Consider the following 17,485-nt stretch of genomic DNA (forward strand, 5'->3'; position numbering starts at 1 on the left):
TTTTTTAAAGATTTTATTTATTTATTTGAGACAGAGAGAATGAGAGAGACAGAGAGCACATGAGAGGGGGGAGGGTCAGAGGGAGAAGCAGGCTCCCTGCCGAGCAGGGAGCCCGATGCGGGACTCGATCCAGGGACTCCAGGATCATGACCTGAGCCGAAGGCAGTCGCTTAACCAACTGAGCCACCCAGGCGCCCCTTATATTTAAGTTTAACTGAAATTAGAAAATTGCCCTCTAATGGTTAGATTAATAAGGAAAATTATATCCTAAGTCAATTTGGATTAAGAATTTTATTGGTTCCCAAATAATAAATCAGAGCTTGAGGTGAAGAACCTTTATACAGTCTGGCTCTTGTTTCCCTTACCCATAAATCCCAGAAGATAGATAGAAAGATGACTGTATTTGTATAGGTGTTAAAAAAATCCTCACAATGGACCACAGTTTTCCCTCATTTATCCACATGTAGCTCTCACAGAAATAGCCATTGGTATAAGCATGTGACCATAGCTAACAGCAAAAGCTCTAAGAAAACCATCCTTTTTCTTTCTTTTTTTTCTTTTCACCAATCATTCTCATGACTGACTACTAATCACATTGGTTTATAAGTAGTCCATCAACAAATAATAAAAAATAGTATTTATTTTAATCCTATTTTAACTCCTTGTGAGACTCCGATGTTGATAGAGTAATTACAGAGTGACAGACACAAAAGGAACATGGATGGGTACAAAACAGCTAGGTTACTTTGCATTATAACCTCAAGGTGGGGAAGTAGTACCCATAGCAGGGAATGGGTGAATATCTTATCAGCATAAGAAGTGGGTGCACACATGAATGCGAAGGCAGAAGAAAAAATTTGTGGGAAATTTTTATCATACTAGGTAAGCACCGAAGCAGTGCATATACCAGGGGTTCTTAGGTTAATACAGAAGAATATGGATAATAATTTTTGGTGAGTAAAATGGCTGAGAAGGAGTGGAACATTTGATCTAATAAAGTGTGAAAATGGCAGATGGAATAAAAGGATGAATTGGAAAATTTTTACCTTTTATTTTCAATTGGCTTAAAAGAAAACTACTCATTATTTATCTAATTTTCTCCTAACTTTGGCAAGCCCCATTACCTAGAAAACATATATCTGCTTTCCCTTATACAGTGGAATATATATCTATTTTCCCTTGGACTGTGAGATGGAGATTACCATCATATAATATGTAACACGGTAGTGTGATGATTAGTGTCCATTGCCCTGAATGAGGAAAATAATTCATGAAAATAGCTGTTGTCATAAAGGAAGTAATATATGTTGGTCAACAATGAAACAACAAATGAAAATTTAATTCTTAAATCATTCAGTGGTTTGGGGTCATTTAATTTTTTGTGTTCCTCAGTTTCCACAAAAAGTAAATAGTATTAGGTGTACTATCCATCTTCACACCTTATTATGGGCATTAATTTTAATGAGAGCTTTTATTAAATGCAGTTAAATACCATCAATCTCTATTAAAATATATTTTATTATATTAAATTATCTCAAAATGGAATTTTTATTTTAGGCATGAAGTGACCATTGTGCCTATAATGTTTTGTTGAGAAAGATAGTTTGTATCTCAGTGGGGTTCAAGGATGGAGAATGTATTGATAAATTGTGTTTCACCAGCAGTAAGAGGTAGAGTAAAATATTGGCTATTTCTGAGCCAAATAACCAACTTGTTTTCCTGATCTTAATCAAGCCTTTACATCTGCAGTAATTGTTGGCAATTTCTCCCTTTTCAAAAAATTAATCCTACTTTGTGGCAGTTATCAATTTGCTGCCTTTCATCTCATTTCCTGCTTTATTAAACTGGAGCTTAACCCTTGAACAAGTTGGACTTAGAAGAAACTGTAAAAACTCAAAGCCTCCCTGTGCCATTTAAGTAGCCTGACCACCTGTGCCTGAGGAAATGAGCCTTCCTTTTCTTAAAAACTTTGATAATCTCCCAGGGGGCAGACACTTGAAAGGAGGGCACTGATTCTTCTTGCTACTTGACCCAGGAATAAAGTCAGATCTCAACATGAAAGTAAAGAAATGGCTCCAGGAAGACAATCCTGTAAACCTCTTCAGAGTGATACATTATCTCTAGCTTCCAAAGCCTTTGTTAGTCAAACATCCTCTTTACTTAGAAAGCCTGGATTATGTAAAAGCATGAAAATATTCACAGAGAATATCTTTCAACAATTTACTATGAAGAACAGCAAGGACATATTTGGCCCATAGGGATTTCTGGTAGCACCTCATCGATCTTGACCTCCCAAGAAATCAAATAGATGGAGAGCATACTAGAATATTGCATGACTTATATAAAAGAGAGAAAAAAAACACCTTCTAGATCTGGTGACCACAAATCTGACTTGAATCAGTACGAGGAAAAATCATGGCCTTGAACCCAGTTTCTAGACTAAAGCCAGGTCACCAACACCTTGATTGAAGGGGAGGCTGGTCTTGCCTGAGACATGAGATAACCATGCAGCCTGAGTTTTCCGTGTCTGATCCATTTATTCTAAAGTTGGACGTGTGCAGCAATTATCATCAAGTAGAAATAATAAAATGGGTTGGGAAAGGCCAGAAGATACAAATAATTTGCATAAGCAAATGTCTCAGTCTTTTTTTGAAAATGATTTCTTCTTCATTGCCTCCTTTCCACAATTATTGCCTCATACAACCAGTTGACTAGAAATAAAACACCGGAGCCTGGTTTACATCTGGGTCTGTAAGATATGCTGGTCCTACCTGAAAGTGCAGTACCTGAAAGTACAGTTGCAGCATTGCATCCCCATCTCCCACTCAAAGTGACCGCAAATATCGAGTACTTACTCTTAATCCAGGGTAGCCCATGTTAAGTATCTGGAATTCACTCTACACTGGCACCGTCTAATATCAATGCTTTCTAAAATGGTAGCTGCTAACCACATAGGACTGCTGAACACTTGAAATGTGGCTAATGCTACTGAGGAACTGAACTTTTACATTTTCTTAATGTTAACGAATATAAACTTAAGTATGTATAGCCATGTGTGGCTAGAGGACATGTTTTTGGACGGTGTAGTGCGAGACAAATTTTGTTTTATTTGCCAGACACATAGATTAGATATTAATATCTGTTATCTCTTTAATATCTTCCAAATCAGCCCTCTCCTTCTTATACTGATGGTGACCCCCTTTCATTAATTTTTTTCACCTGTATTGTTGCACCATCTTCCTATATGATCCTGTCATTGCACCCCACCCTAAAGAATCTAAGGTGTTTGTAAAAGATAAAACTTAGTTTGTCACTCCTGTGTTTACATTCAGTTCCCGAAAGCCATCAATAATTTGGCCCCAGATTTGCTCTCTAGCCTCATACTCTTGCCACATCATCAAAAACTCACCCAATTCAGGGGGACATATCACTCCTCCTAAAATTATTTTTTAAAAGATTATGCATTTCTTTTTTTTTTTTTTTAAAGATTTTATTTATTTATTCGTGACAGAGAGAGAGAGAGAGCGAGAGGCAGAGGGAGAAGCAGGCTCCCAAGGAGCAGGGAGCCCAATGCGGGACTCAATCCGAGGGCCCTGGGATCATGACCTGAGCTGAAGGCAGACGCCTAACCATCTGAGCCACCCAGGCGCCCAAGATTATGCATTTCTATGTCTTCATGACTGCACATTCTGATTGTTCTTTCTGGAATGCTTTCTTCAACATTTTCACTGATGTTTTTCTAATTCTTCCTTTAAGGCTAAGCTTATTTGCAACCTGGTGATCTTTAACTGTCCCTAATTCCCTGAGGAAATCTAAGTTAAGGATCTCTCTTCGCTGTTTACATAACATCCAGTTTTTCTATCACAGCGATAATTAATAAATTGACAACTAACTCTAGTCATAAGTAAAAGCTAAGTAGTCCAGGAACTCACAAGATAGAATGTTTTCTTCAAGGTCAAGTACTCAGTAAAATAAAACCCTTGAAAAATGGCAAGAATTGCCAGAAATTAAGTAAGGTATCTAATATGATGGTTCAATGGTATATTTGATGGTTTAAATATATTGATCGCTTTGAAATACTTAGGTTGTCAGTGAACTTTGTTCAAATAAACTAAACATTTTTCCTCACTTCCCTTCAATATTAAATAATTTTATATTTAAAAGTCTCCCTACCCAGTGCTCACTTTGGCAGCACATATACTAAAATTGGAATGATGGAAGGAAGATTAGCGTGGCATCTGCACAAAGATCACATGAAAATTGGTGAAAAATCTCCCCACCCAGATTTCAATTTACAGTATATTCGAAAGTATATAATTGAAGGACAAGAAAATTCTTGATATTTATGTGTTCCAAAGCATCACATGTAACCAAACATGGTGGCAATATTTATCTTCTTTTATTTAAAACGTTCTTTTTGGAGGTGCCTGGATGTCTCAGTAGGTTAGGTGTCTGCCTTCAGTTCAGGTCATGATCCCATGGTCCTGGGATTGAGCCCCCACATCAGGCTCCCTGCTCAGTCGGGAGTCTGCTTCTCCCTCTCCCTCTCCCTCTGTTTCTCACCCAACTCATGCTTTCTCTCTCTCTCATAAACAAATAAAATCTTAAAAAAAAAAAGTTCTTTTGAGGAGATGACATAGTAGGGGATGATGAAATTATCCAGAATGGTTTCTATGAGACTTTACTTTAGCATAAAGTCTTGATAACTTGTTATTTTTCCTTTAGATAAGAGAGATTTACTTTTAATATAAAAATTCTGATTTTCTTGAAGTATCCTGAATAATAGAACTTACACACTGGATGTAAAAGACTAATGCCTCCCTTCCATGATATATAATCTGTCATAAGAAGTGATTTACTTGCTTATTATTTTGATATTAAGTATCAATTTATAAGATATTTCTATGTTTGTCATGACATGATTGATTTTTAAAAATTTTATAGATGTGTTATCCATTCACATTTCTTCATCTAATACACTCTTTGAGAATCTCATCCTTGATGAGCTTTCCATACATGCTTATTTTACATTTATTTTCCTTGTTATCTCAGTATCTTGAGTCATAAAAGTATGCATAATGGGAATAATTACTCTTACGCTTATGTGTCCTTTATTTCACAGTGCATTTAAAAGACCCAGTCTATAAAAGATTGACTTCCTTTTTCTCTGAAATAACTACCAATTCAAGGTGTTTATTGGTGGCAGCATGGTCCATTAACACAATCCCCCAAGACTTGCACTGCTATGATGAACAGATTCTGCTACGGAAGAAACGTCCCAGGCAATAAAAATATAATTTCTTTTCAGAGTCATTACCCTCAGCAATTAAAGCTTTTAAAAGTAGAAAACTCATATTTTCAATTTTTTTCACTAGGTGATCAGATTTTTAAAAAATAGTGTATAAATAAGGAAGTTATAGTTGGATATTTTACTCTTACAAATTAGTTCCTAAACTGATTTACACTTTGAAGTTACTCTGAGTTACTAAAGTAATCCTGGTCCTTTAAGAGTAACTCTAGTGTAAAAATTTGCAGTTTTAAATGCTTGTTTTATAATTTTATTTATTTTTTTAAAGATTTTATTTATTTATTTGACAGAGACACAGCGAGAGAGGGAACACAAGCAGGGGGAGTGGGAGAGGGAGAAGCAGGCTTCCAGCAGAGCAGGGATCCCGATGTGGGGCTCGATCCCAGGACCCCAGGATCATGACCTGAGCCAAAGGCAGATGCTTAATGACTGAGCCACCCAGGCACCCCAGTTGTTTTATAATTTTAAAAACTCATTTGTGACTTCTGTTGCTAGTAGTATATAAAATTGGTATCTTGGAATAACTGCCATTTGGAAAAACTAAAGTTCTTTGTATTAATTGCTGAGAAGTCACAAAAGTAAAGATCAGATAAGAGTTCAAAAAAGGATATTAAAGGAGGAGTCCTGGGAGAACTTGAGCTTTTGACACAATGGTTGTCTGGGGTGCAATGAATCAAGATAAAGCCTGGGTTCTGTCCAAGATGGAATCCAGCAAAAGACCCTCCTGTTCCCACAACATACGTGTGCACACATGCTCAACACTGTGATCAGTTTGGGCCATACAATCAATGCAGATGTGAACAAGAAATAAACTCTCTTGAAGTAGGGGACAATAATGAAACCTGCCTATCTTGATGTTTTAGTACTTAGGAGAAGGAGGAAAGAAGTTCCTCTGGAGAATATATAATACCTCATGGACATCATTTGCTTTTTGTAGTTCAGATTGTCCTACTTTGGAGCAAAAATATACAAACAAAGAAAAAGTCTACAAACCAAAGAAAAATTTAAAAAATAATCCATCTCATCAAGGTGAGAATCTAATTACAGTCTTCCTAGTCAGTATGATTCTTGAATAATCAACAGATATAAAGACAAATCCTTTTTGAAAGAATGTAACTTACGCTCAGTGTAAGTTGGATTCTCCATTCGATAAAGTTCCAAGGAAAAAACACTTGAAATTAAAAAAAAATCGTAAACGTGTAGAATATAATGCACCAAACATGAAGGTGAGGGGAAAAAAAAGGTAATAGGTTGAGACATACAAAGGCTTTATATTTTAGAACACAAAACTCATATTTTAATATGTGTAATGCTAAAAAGTTTTAAAATTTTTAAAATTTCAAGTAAGGATGAGAAAACTACATGTAAAGGATCAAATAATTAGAAAAAATTTGAAATACTTAAAAATAAAATATAATAGTTGACTGAATATATGATTGGTGGATTAAAGTGGAAGTTGAATTATGCAATTAAATACTACACAGTTAAAATAAAAGCATGTAAAGGATGGATTATATTATACATAGCAGATTGGACAAAATGAATAGAAAATTGGTGGACCAAAAGTAGGGGTGGGAGGGCAGGGAAATCTGAAGAACTTATTTAATATGTCACTAAGAGAGAGAGAAAAAAGAGCTGTCAATATGAATGCTAATATGAAAAAGATCACAAAATGGAAAATAGAATGATAAGATCCAACAGAAAACTTATATAAAAAATAAAAATGAGAATGGAGAATCCAAAAATATTTGAAGATATAATGGATAACAATTTTACAGGATTATTCAAAGAATTTTACCAAATTCCAACAGGATAAATAATAGTAACTTAACACATAGATAATCTTTGGAAACTAAACAATATGAAGAAAATGAGAAAATATTAAAATAGAGGGAAAAATGATCTGTAATAGTCTCAGCAAAACACAAAATATAGTTATCTTCTGCTTCTAAGTCGCACACCTAAATTTAAGACTGATTTATGTTTAAATTATAAAATACAAATTAGAATTCCCCTGCAAATACAAGCAAAAAACTGATGTAATTATACAATTTCAGACAGGTAGATTTTAAAAGAAAAACATTTTGAGGTTAAAAAATGTAATGGAGTAATAAAAACTCAGTGTATGAGGGAGATGTAATAGCTCTAAATGTATATGTAAAAATAACACCTTCAAAGATATAAAGCGTATTTTATAGCTCTTTCATATGAGAAATTGATAAATATACCAACATATAACAAGAGACTTAAAAATACCTTCATAAGGTATTGGTAGATACTCAAAACAAAAACAACAAAAAAATGACTGCTCTGTATACTATGTTTAAGGAATATCATTTACAAACTTTATATCTAGACATGTGTCCACTAAAACATATATTTTTAAGTACACATAGGACATTTATAAAAATTGACCTGTATGCTAAGCCATAAAAATGAGCTTAAAATTTTCAAATAATTAATGTTATTTGTGTCCATGCTACAATCATGTAAGAATTTAAATAAATAAATAAATATGTACATAAATAAATAAATAACCACCCAACCAACCCTTAGTCATCTATTCTAAACAATATTTCTAGCACCAGCCAAAAATTATAAAGTACACAGAAGGATAAGAAAAAAAGTCTGAGGAGACAAAGCAAGTCTAAGAGTTAGACTCAGATATGATACTGATGTTGGAAAGATCAGACAAGAAATTTGAAGTATTTCTGACTAGTATTTTAGAGGTTCTAACGGAAAAAGTAGACAAAATGCAAAATCAGATAGTTTCAGAAAGAAATGGATGTTATCAAAAAAGAATTTTAAAATGATAGAAACCAGAAGAACCGTAAGAGGAATAAACAATGCCTTTAGTGTTCTTATCTGTACTGTGGACAAACCTGATGAAATTATCAGTGTTTTGAAGATATGTCAACAGAAAATAAAAATTATAACTTTTACATTTAAAACTTTGAGATAAACTGACATGAATTTTTGGCATTTTTATGTGTCTTTGACATCTTCGTTCATAATGTCAATAGTGATTCTAATAAGAAATCACAAACATATTTTCTTGTTGGCATATTTTATTATTTTAAATGAAATGAAGTACAATTTCCTCCAGAATATGAGCTGAAACAAGTTTGAAAAAATGTAGTTTCCCTGAAGCTCAATTAAATCAGCAGTATTGTTAAGCTTGGCAATATACGGAGGAATATCTAGTTTAACTTTACTGGGAGTGAGCTTCATGGCTATAAATAATCACTAGGATGCATTTTCATCAAAACTTCATTAGGGTCTTTTCATAATTATGGCTATAATTTATTACCATCCATTCAAATTATGTTCCTGGGCATACAATCAGGTGGTTTTTATATTGTATCTTATTTTAACTCTCAACAAATAGAAAACATAGATTTTAAATCTTCATTTTTGAGAAGAGCACTTGCAGCTGCAAGTAGCCAGGCCAGGATTTGATAGTTGTCTGAGAGTTTGATAACTATTTCCCTAACAATCCTGCCAAGACAGTAATAATATGAAAGTAGTCTAAGTAATGAACTACAGTATGTTAGTTAATTTTATCATTATTTTTGTCAAAGTTCTAGTCAAGACAATTGTAATAAATGAATTGGCTGTGTGTCTGTTATGTTTAATCAACACACATAGATTTGGTTAAAATTAGAATGAGCTAATTGTACTCTTTTTCATTAGAAAAGAATATATCATTATGGGAAAGGGATTATGAGGGAAGATTTAAAAAAAAGTGAGCAACAGACAATTGGTAGTTACAAAGTTAGAAAATAAGTGAGACATAGCTACAGAAAGCAAGTCAAATATTAGAAGTAATCACTTTAATGATGCAATAAAGTGCATCGTTTATCATTTAACATGAACAGTGGCAGAAGAAATTTTTTTTTAATTTTCTAAAAATATCTAGAAATTGAAGCTAATTACTAGGCATTTGCTTATATTTTTTAGTAATTCACCTATAAAAATGATGGTCTGGCATTTTGAAAAGAGTGTGGGTTTTGGAATTGAATCTATACTCAAATCCCAACACTGTCATTTATTGTTTTAGCTGTATATTAGGCTAGTTTTTTAAACATTTAAAAAATGGACATAATATCCTAAGGCAAAGAAAACAAAAGCAAAGATAAACTATTGGGACTACATCAAAATAAAAAGTTTTTGCACACTGAAGGAAAGTATCAAAAAAGCAAAAAGGCAACCTACTGAATGGGAGAAGATATTTGTAAATTATAAATCTGATAAGGGTTAATATCCAAAGTATATAAAAAACTATACAACTCAACACCATCAAACTAACAATCAGATTAAAATTCGGCAGAGGACCTGAATAAACATTTTCCCAAAGAAGACATAAAGATGGTTAACAGACACATGAAAAGATGTTCAGTGTTACTAATTTTCAGGGAAATGCAAATCAAAACCCCAATGAGATATCACTTACATCTGCCAGAATGGCTAGAATCAAAAAGACAAGAAATAACAAGTGTTGGTGAGGATGTAGAGAAAGAAGAACCTTCATGCACTGTTGGTGGAGATGTAAACTGGTATAGCTACTGTGGAAAACAGTATGGAGTTTCCTCAAAAAAACTGAAAACAGAAATACCCTATGATCCAATAATATCACTACCGGGTACTTACCCAAAGAAAACAAAAACACCAATTCAAAAAGATATATGCACCCCTGCCTGTGCTTATTGTAGCATTATTTACAATAGCCAAGATACAGAAGCAATCTAAGTGTCCATGGATGGGTAAATGGACGGTCCTACAGGGCATTATGCTACGTGAAATTACACTAAGTAAGACAAATATAATATGATCTTACTCCTCTGTGGAATCTAAAAACAAAATGAATAAACAAACTAAATGCAGAATCAGAACTAAAATGAACAAAATGGTTGCCAGAGGGAAAGGGGCTGGAGGGATGGGCACAGTGGGTGAAGGGGAGTGGGAGATACAGACTTCCAGTTACAGAGTGAATAAGTCCTGGGAATAAAGGCACAGCATAGGGAATATGGTCGATGATATTGTAATAGTGAATGGTAGCAGGTGGACGTAGCTGCACTTGTGGTGAACACAGGATAACATACACAGATGTTGAATTCCAATTTTGTACACCTGAAACAAAGGTAACATCGTGTGCCAACTGTACTCAAATAAAAACTTATTTTTAAAAAGGGCATAATATCAACTCCATCCCAACCCCTGTAGGTTTATTATAAGGTTGAATGAGTTATTAGATACCTGTAAATCGCCTAATCCAGACTTGTTTCTTCTGAATTAGTCAATTGTCACAACCTTTATGGCTTAAGAGAAACTGTATGGTGGACTCTTAAAAGTTTTTATGACCTTGGGGCGCCTGGGTGGCTCAGTTGGTTAAGCGACTGCCTTCGGCTCAGGTCATGATCCTGGAGTCCCGGGATCGAGTCCCGCATCGGGCTCCCTGCTCAGCGAGGAGCCTGCTTCTCCCTCTGACCCTCCTCCCTCTCATGCTCTCTGTCTCTCATTCTCTCTCTCTCAAATAAATAAATAAAATCTTAAAAAAAAAAAGTTTTTATGACCATAGACTTTATATTTTAAAATAAATTGAAATTATTTTCTCCAAAATAAGTTGTTGTCAGACCTGTGCATACATTTTAATACTTCTGACTAGGCAAATGTACTGATCATTACTAATTTATAGGAATTATTCACATAATTTAGGGGGAAAATCTTTTTTTCTGTTCCACAAATAGCAAATACGCTTTCTTTAAAGCATGGGGGATAGGCTAAGAATTAAACTCATTATAAGAAATATATATGTGTGTCTAATTAAATTTATATATTATATATATATATATAAAATTTTGATTTCCTGAAATTCTAATCCTTGTATAATGGAAGATATAGAGTAGAATACATTGTGATTTTTGAGGTGAGTGCTATCATTTTAAACATCTATTTTGAAAGTATGTATCAAACATACTTTAGGTTGACTTTTTTATAATTACTAATTATTACTCTAATTCGCCTAATTGCTGTAATTACCTTATTCATAATTAGGGCACCAAAGGCCCAATTAAGGTCCCAATTAGAGGCTAAGACTATATGGTTCCTAATATTTGAACTGAGACTGAAGAAAGGGGTGGGGAGTGATCTCAAAATGTCCGCTAAGACCTCAAGCGCTTCCTTCAGGTTATGGGAAAGAAAGAGCTGAGCAAATTTGACAGTAATTCAAGTAGGGCCACAATGGTATCATATTTACCCCCTTTGTATTCTTGCATAGATATTTTAAAAGTAACTACTTCCCATTTTCCCTTTGTCCTGTTTCATTACTTAGAAAATATTTAACAAAGTGATATTTACTGATTTTTATTTCTAGTACTGACATTTTCAGATCTACTTACTGACCTGGCCTCCTTAACTATTTTTTATTTTTCAATCATACTTTTAGTGGCTTATTGCTGCTGCTGCTATTGTTATGTCATCATCATCATCATCATCATCACTCCAAGAAGCTACAGGTCCAAATAACAGAATCCATTTATCTCAATTTTACTGGTTTTGTAAATTTACTCCAAGCATCACAAATGTTTTCTATTATGTACTAGATCACAAGGGGCACTGAATTTTTTAAAATATTGAGCAAAAAAAAAAAAAATCTTGCTTTGCCAGTTTTTAGTAGTCCTCACTGACAAAATAAGAATGAATGTAAACTAGGTGTTCATTACACCATACTTTCTTTGCTAGAAGCTGTTCCCAGTGGCCTTATTTTCAGAAACACCTACAACGGAGCAGCATCAAACTATAGAAGACACATATTGCATAGCCTAGGATGTGATGATGGAGACAGATCTGTACCATCACTGACTTTGAAAAGCTGTATAGAAACTTATTTTGTGAATAAAGAGGTCATAAAACTGAGCACAAATAGGCCACTAGTCAAATACCTGTATCTTTTCAAAGAATTCAAATGTAATATGTTGAATTAAACTAGATTTCATTTCATCACCACAAGTAGAAAGCACACATGAGCTTCTTAACAGGATTCTACTTGGATCAAAGTATTCATCCAAAATGAAGTTTAATCTGAGCGACTGTGCTCTTTGTGCCTTTTCTGGTAGTCATGTTTCAGTATTATAAGCTAAGAAGGCTTATAGATATGTATATATTAACTGAGTTTGACTGAGTTCAAGGCTAATTAAATGCAATATAATAGCCATTATTTGAAGAACCAGGAATGATACAGGCAAAAATACTGTCTTCATTATTTCAAATTGTAAAATATTATTCACTGTACATTCATTATATTTAGGCAACTCACTCAGAAATACCTTTAAAATTTATGTGGCCAAAACTTCTTGACGGCATCTAAGAACTACAGCTAGCATATCTTTAAGATTTAAGTTAATTGAAGCACAGGGACATATCCTGTCTTATGAAAACATAATGTCATGCACTCTTACTTGGAAACCAAGTTAATTGCCCAAGGAGGACTAACAATTTAAAGGTAGATTGTGAAGCTACAACATGTAACTTTGAAAGTGAGTTTTGACTACATAGTCACCTTGAACTTAAATATTAAAAATATAAGATCAATGCCTATCATTATGTTTTAGCTTGGGGATATAAAATCACTGATTTAACCATGGATCATTTAAGTCCCATAATTCATTGTAACTAAAGTTACTCATCTTATTTAAAAAGAGAATTTTGAGTGGTAGGTAAAAAAATACAGTGTTTGAGATCCTGGCTACTGGACTTAGACTCCCTTGGTTTGAAGCTGCTTAAAGATTATGAGAAATTAGGAAGCCACTTAATCACTGTCCTACAAATTCTGCAAATAGGACTATAATTAGTACCCAATTCATACATGTTTTGTGGATTAAATGGTCTACATACAGAAAATACTTAGAACTGCCTGCCGTGCAGTACATTATATATCTAATTACTACTATTACTCCTGCTTTATTACCATAATTAATGTTGCACATAGGTGAGTCCACCCCAGAGGGATTTGAATACCTACTACCAAGAATGTGGTGAATGGAAGAAGAGACAGTTCATGTAATAATAAGTGGTGAACCACATGAACACAACAAAACTTGGTATCTAATACTACACAGTCACCCTGTTCTAAGATTAGCCTAGAAGGTATTTTGTGTCAGCAGATAACTTTGAGGAAAAATGTGAGTAAAGCACACAAATTAAAATTTTCTGAGCATAACTGTTATAAAGTCAGAAGTGAAACAGTGTTGAATTCTGGGCAAGCAAGACCGAGGTGTGAAAAGGAATATTAAAAGTACTAAACCAAGAATAATTTCAGAGGGCTCAGATCGCAGGATTTAAACCAACATTTCCTGTCTTTACAGGATCCTATGTCAATAAAGTTAAAATATTTTTAGAATGTTCATAATATATCATGTTTATATATGCAGATAATATTCTGTATGAATTCCCAAGTATGAATATTACAATGAACATTTAACTTATGGTAAAAAAAATAAGTATCAATACAGAATTCAAAAATATTAATAGCTAATTTTTGTCAAGTACATATTTTTTGTTTGGAAATGTAATAAGCATGTTATAGGAATCATCTCACTTGTCTGCAAAATCCTATAAAGAAGTACTACCTTATCAGAACTATTCTTGAGCTAACTTTATAGACATAATTTACATATAATAAAATTCACTATTTTTAAGTGTACAGGTCCCTGAGTTATGAAAAGTATGTATTTATGGGTAAATAACACCACTGTTAAGACACATTACAAGCAATAAAACATGAAATTAATATTTAAAAGTACTATACACAACAGTATCCAAACCATGAAATATTTGGTGATGAATACAACTAAATATATACAAGACCTGTAGACTGGAAATTAAAAAACATTGCTAAAAGAAACAAAAGCAAGACTAAGTAAATTAAGTGATAGATACCATACTCATGGATTGGTGTAATCCAAATTGTTACTCTTTGGCTTGACTCTGACAAAGTAATGTCATTTTGGTCATAAACAGAAATGAATCTTTGAAAAGAAATTATTACTTTGTAGGTGGAATCAGCTCTTGTGCTTACATGACCCTATTGATTGATCAATACTTTAATATCATTTACAACAGTTTTAGCATAATTCCCCTGGTACTGTGTTGTCCAGTATTTTAGCCTTGAACTTAGCCCTTCAGGCCTCTAGTGCAAATCATTTGTATTTCTGCTGCAGTTCTCCATGTGATAACAGCACATCTTCAAGCAAGCCCCAAAGAAAACATCCCTCATTGGTGCCTGCTGAGCTGCAAGTGCATATGGCTGCTTTATTATTAGTTCCTGGTGAAATATGAAATTGCTGAGCAAGCTTTTAAGATTTCTTTATTGCAGAGGTGTAAAAGTCTTTTTTTAAAATTAAAGATAAAGTTTTGGGGCACCTGGGTGGCTCAGTTGTTAAGCGTCTGCCTTTGGCTCAGGTCATGATCCCAGGGTCCTGGGATCGAGCCCTGCATCGGGCTCCCTGCTCAGCAGGGAGCCTGCTTCTCCCTCTCCCACTCCCCCTGCTTGTGTTCCCTTTCTAGCTGTCTTTCTGTGTCAAATAAATAAATAAAATCTTTAAAAAAAATAAAATTAAATTAAAGATAAAGTTTTAATCTAATATTAAAATTGACTTTCTGTATGGGCCTAGAACAGAACTGGCAGGTCCCTTTTATGTGCAGCAAAAATGTCTTAAATGTTACACTCACAGTTTTTTCATATTGTAGGAAGTGCATGAAAAATCCTTAGTGATAGGGGAAAGGCCTCTAGGACCTTAGGTGTCAGTTTTAAAAGACAGATTGTTATACCTATAAATTTGTCTCTCCTAGAACTGACATCCAAGGTCCTGGAGTCTTTTTTCCACTCACTGAAGATTTTGTATGCAATTCCTATAGCACACTATATTCCATTCTTTGCAAGAAATGTTCAACCATTAATATTACAGAGACAGCAAGACACCTTGCCTACTGCCAAAAAACGAAAGGGAGAAGCTAAAAGTGAGGGCACAGTGTACCACACCTATCAACATTTTAATAAAAAACAACAAAAGTTTAATGACAAAGAAAGTTACTTGGTATGTTAGTTACACTCAAGTACTGGGACATGCTGTATATCTAATTTAGAAAAGATGAATAATGCAATGATGTACAATGATATTTTTTGGTGAAAGTCATTTGAGCTAATTTGTTTTTAGTAATTTCAAAAAAAATTAAACTGATTTTTCCTCAATGGTTTGTGCTGAGAATCAATAAATATCTTTGAAGTTCAAATGTAAAAAATATAATCATAGATTTCCATTTCAATGTAACAATTGATTTTTATTTTATCATAATCATCTCATTGAAGATTGGTCAACCAATTTAGCACTGGAAGCCCCATGTCTATAAGAAGAACTTGGCTGTATCATTAAGGAAGTTTTTGTTTTGGAGGATACATGTAGCCTTAAATAACATATTCATTCATAATAGTAAAATCTTCTTGATTATTTCTTTGCCCATTTATCTGTGATTTCATATAATATCTGGAAGATCTTAGAATTATTTTGTTTCTGGTTAAGTATATTAATAATGGGTTACTGCCAATAGTCAGAAGGCATATTCTTCACTATCAAAGCCTATTTTTTAAAATTATTGTATTTTATTTTAATCTTTTTAAAGATTTTAGTTTTTACTTGGCAGAGGGAGAGAGAGAGAAAGAGAGAGCACAAGCAGGGGGAGTGGCAGGCAGAGGGAGAGGGAGAAGCAAGCTCCCTGCTCAATGTGGGGCTTCATCCCAAGACCCTGGGATCATGACCTGAGCCGAAGGCAGATGCTTCACTGACAGCCACCCAGGTACCCCTTTTTATTATTTTAAAACAAAAAGTAGAATAAAAATTTCAGGACATCAACAAATGTTAGAAGAGGCTAACCTTATTTTTCTACATAAAAAAAAAGTACAAACTGTATTTAGATATTACTCTGGTGGTTTTAACCCTCTGATTATGTTATTTCAGTTTTATGCTTGTCGAGAAAATTCTTTTTTTTTCTCTATGTGTTCAAACAAAAGAGGAAACCTGAAATTTCAGAGGGTAGATTCAAAGAATTTGTTACTTGATCCAGAACCTATTTCAAAGTGGTTTCAAAGTGGTAAGATCTACTTACTCTTGCTTATGACCTCTTTTGAATAAAAATTGTTTCTGATGACTTCCAATCACATTTGTTTTTTCATATGAGATGAATTTGATGGGAATGTCCTCTATTCCCCAATAGCGTCATGAAATAACAATAGAGATTTAAGACAAGAAACTATTAGCCATTATAATTTCCACTGTTATACTGATGAGGGGAAAAAGAAAAAAAAAATGCTCATGGATGCAGAGAACAGATTGGTGGTTGCCAAAGGCAGGGAGTATGGGTGGATGAAATAGGTAAGGTGGTCAAAATTTAACTTTCCACTTACAAAATAAGTAAGTCTTGGCAATGTAATGTACAGTATGGTTCCTATAGTTAATAATACTATAATGTGTACTTAAAAGTTTCTAAGAAAGTAAATCTTAAATGTTCTCATTATAAGAAAGCAGTTTTTGTAACTATATATGGTGACGGATCTTAACTAGACTTATTGTGGTGATCATTTCACAGTATATACAAATACTGAATCATGTACACTTGAAACTAATATGTTGTATGTCAGTTATACCTTACTAAAATGAATAATAAAAAATATATAGCCCAATTTAAAAAAAATAGGCAAAAGATTTGAACAGACACCTGGCTCAAGAAAATATGTGGAGAGCAAGTAACACATAAAAAGATGTGGAACATCATTAGTCATTTGAAAAATGCAAATTAAACAATGATGAGATAACATTACACATCTATTACGTTGCTAAAATCAAAAAGACTGACAAATTTAAGTGCTGGAGAGAATATGGAGCAAAGTATATCTCATATGCTATTAGTTGGAATGCAAAATATTATTACAGATTTGTTGTTTGGTAGTTTCTTTGAAATATAAAATTGCAGTTACCATTTAATACAGTCATTCTACTTCTGAGTATTTATCAAAGGGAAATAGAGTACATATACACATATAGAAACATGTACAGTGATGTATCTAGCAGCTTTATATGTAATGGCCCCAAACTCCAAATGTCCATTAATAGGTGGATATTCTTT

General features: G+C 33.7%; 1 long non-coding RNA gene and 1 other non-coding gene across 2 annotated transcripts in view; both read left to right on the forward strand.

The window, feature by feature from the left end:
- Positions 1 to 17,485, forward strand: part of LOC145720659 (uncharacterized) — a 387,974-nt gene that overhangs the window by 18,640 nt on the left and 351,849 nt on the right. The window lies entirely within an intron of this gene.
- LOC115940758 (U6 spliceosomal RNA) lies at positions 4,177 to 4,288 on the forward strand. The gene has a single exon (XR_004075497.1). It is a non-coding gene; the product is annotated as a U6 spliceosomal RNA (small nuclear RNA).

Source organism: Leptonychotes weddellii, chromosome 3 (assembly GCF_054177405.1).
Source record: "Leptonychotes weddellii isolate Sample4059 chromosome 3, ASM5417740v2, whole genome shotgun sequence".
In the NCBI taxonomy this organism is placed as follows: domain Eukaryota; kingdom Metazoa; phylum Chordata; class Mammalia; order Carnivora; family Phocidae; genus Leptonychotes; species Leptonychotes weddellii.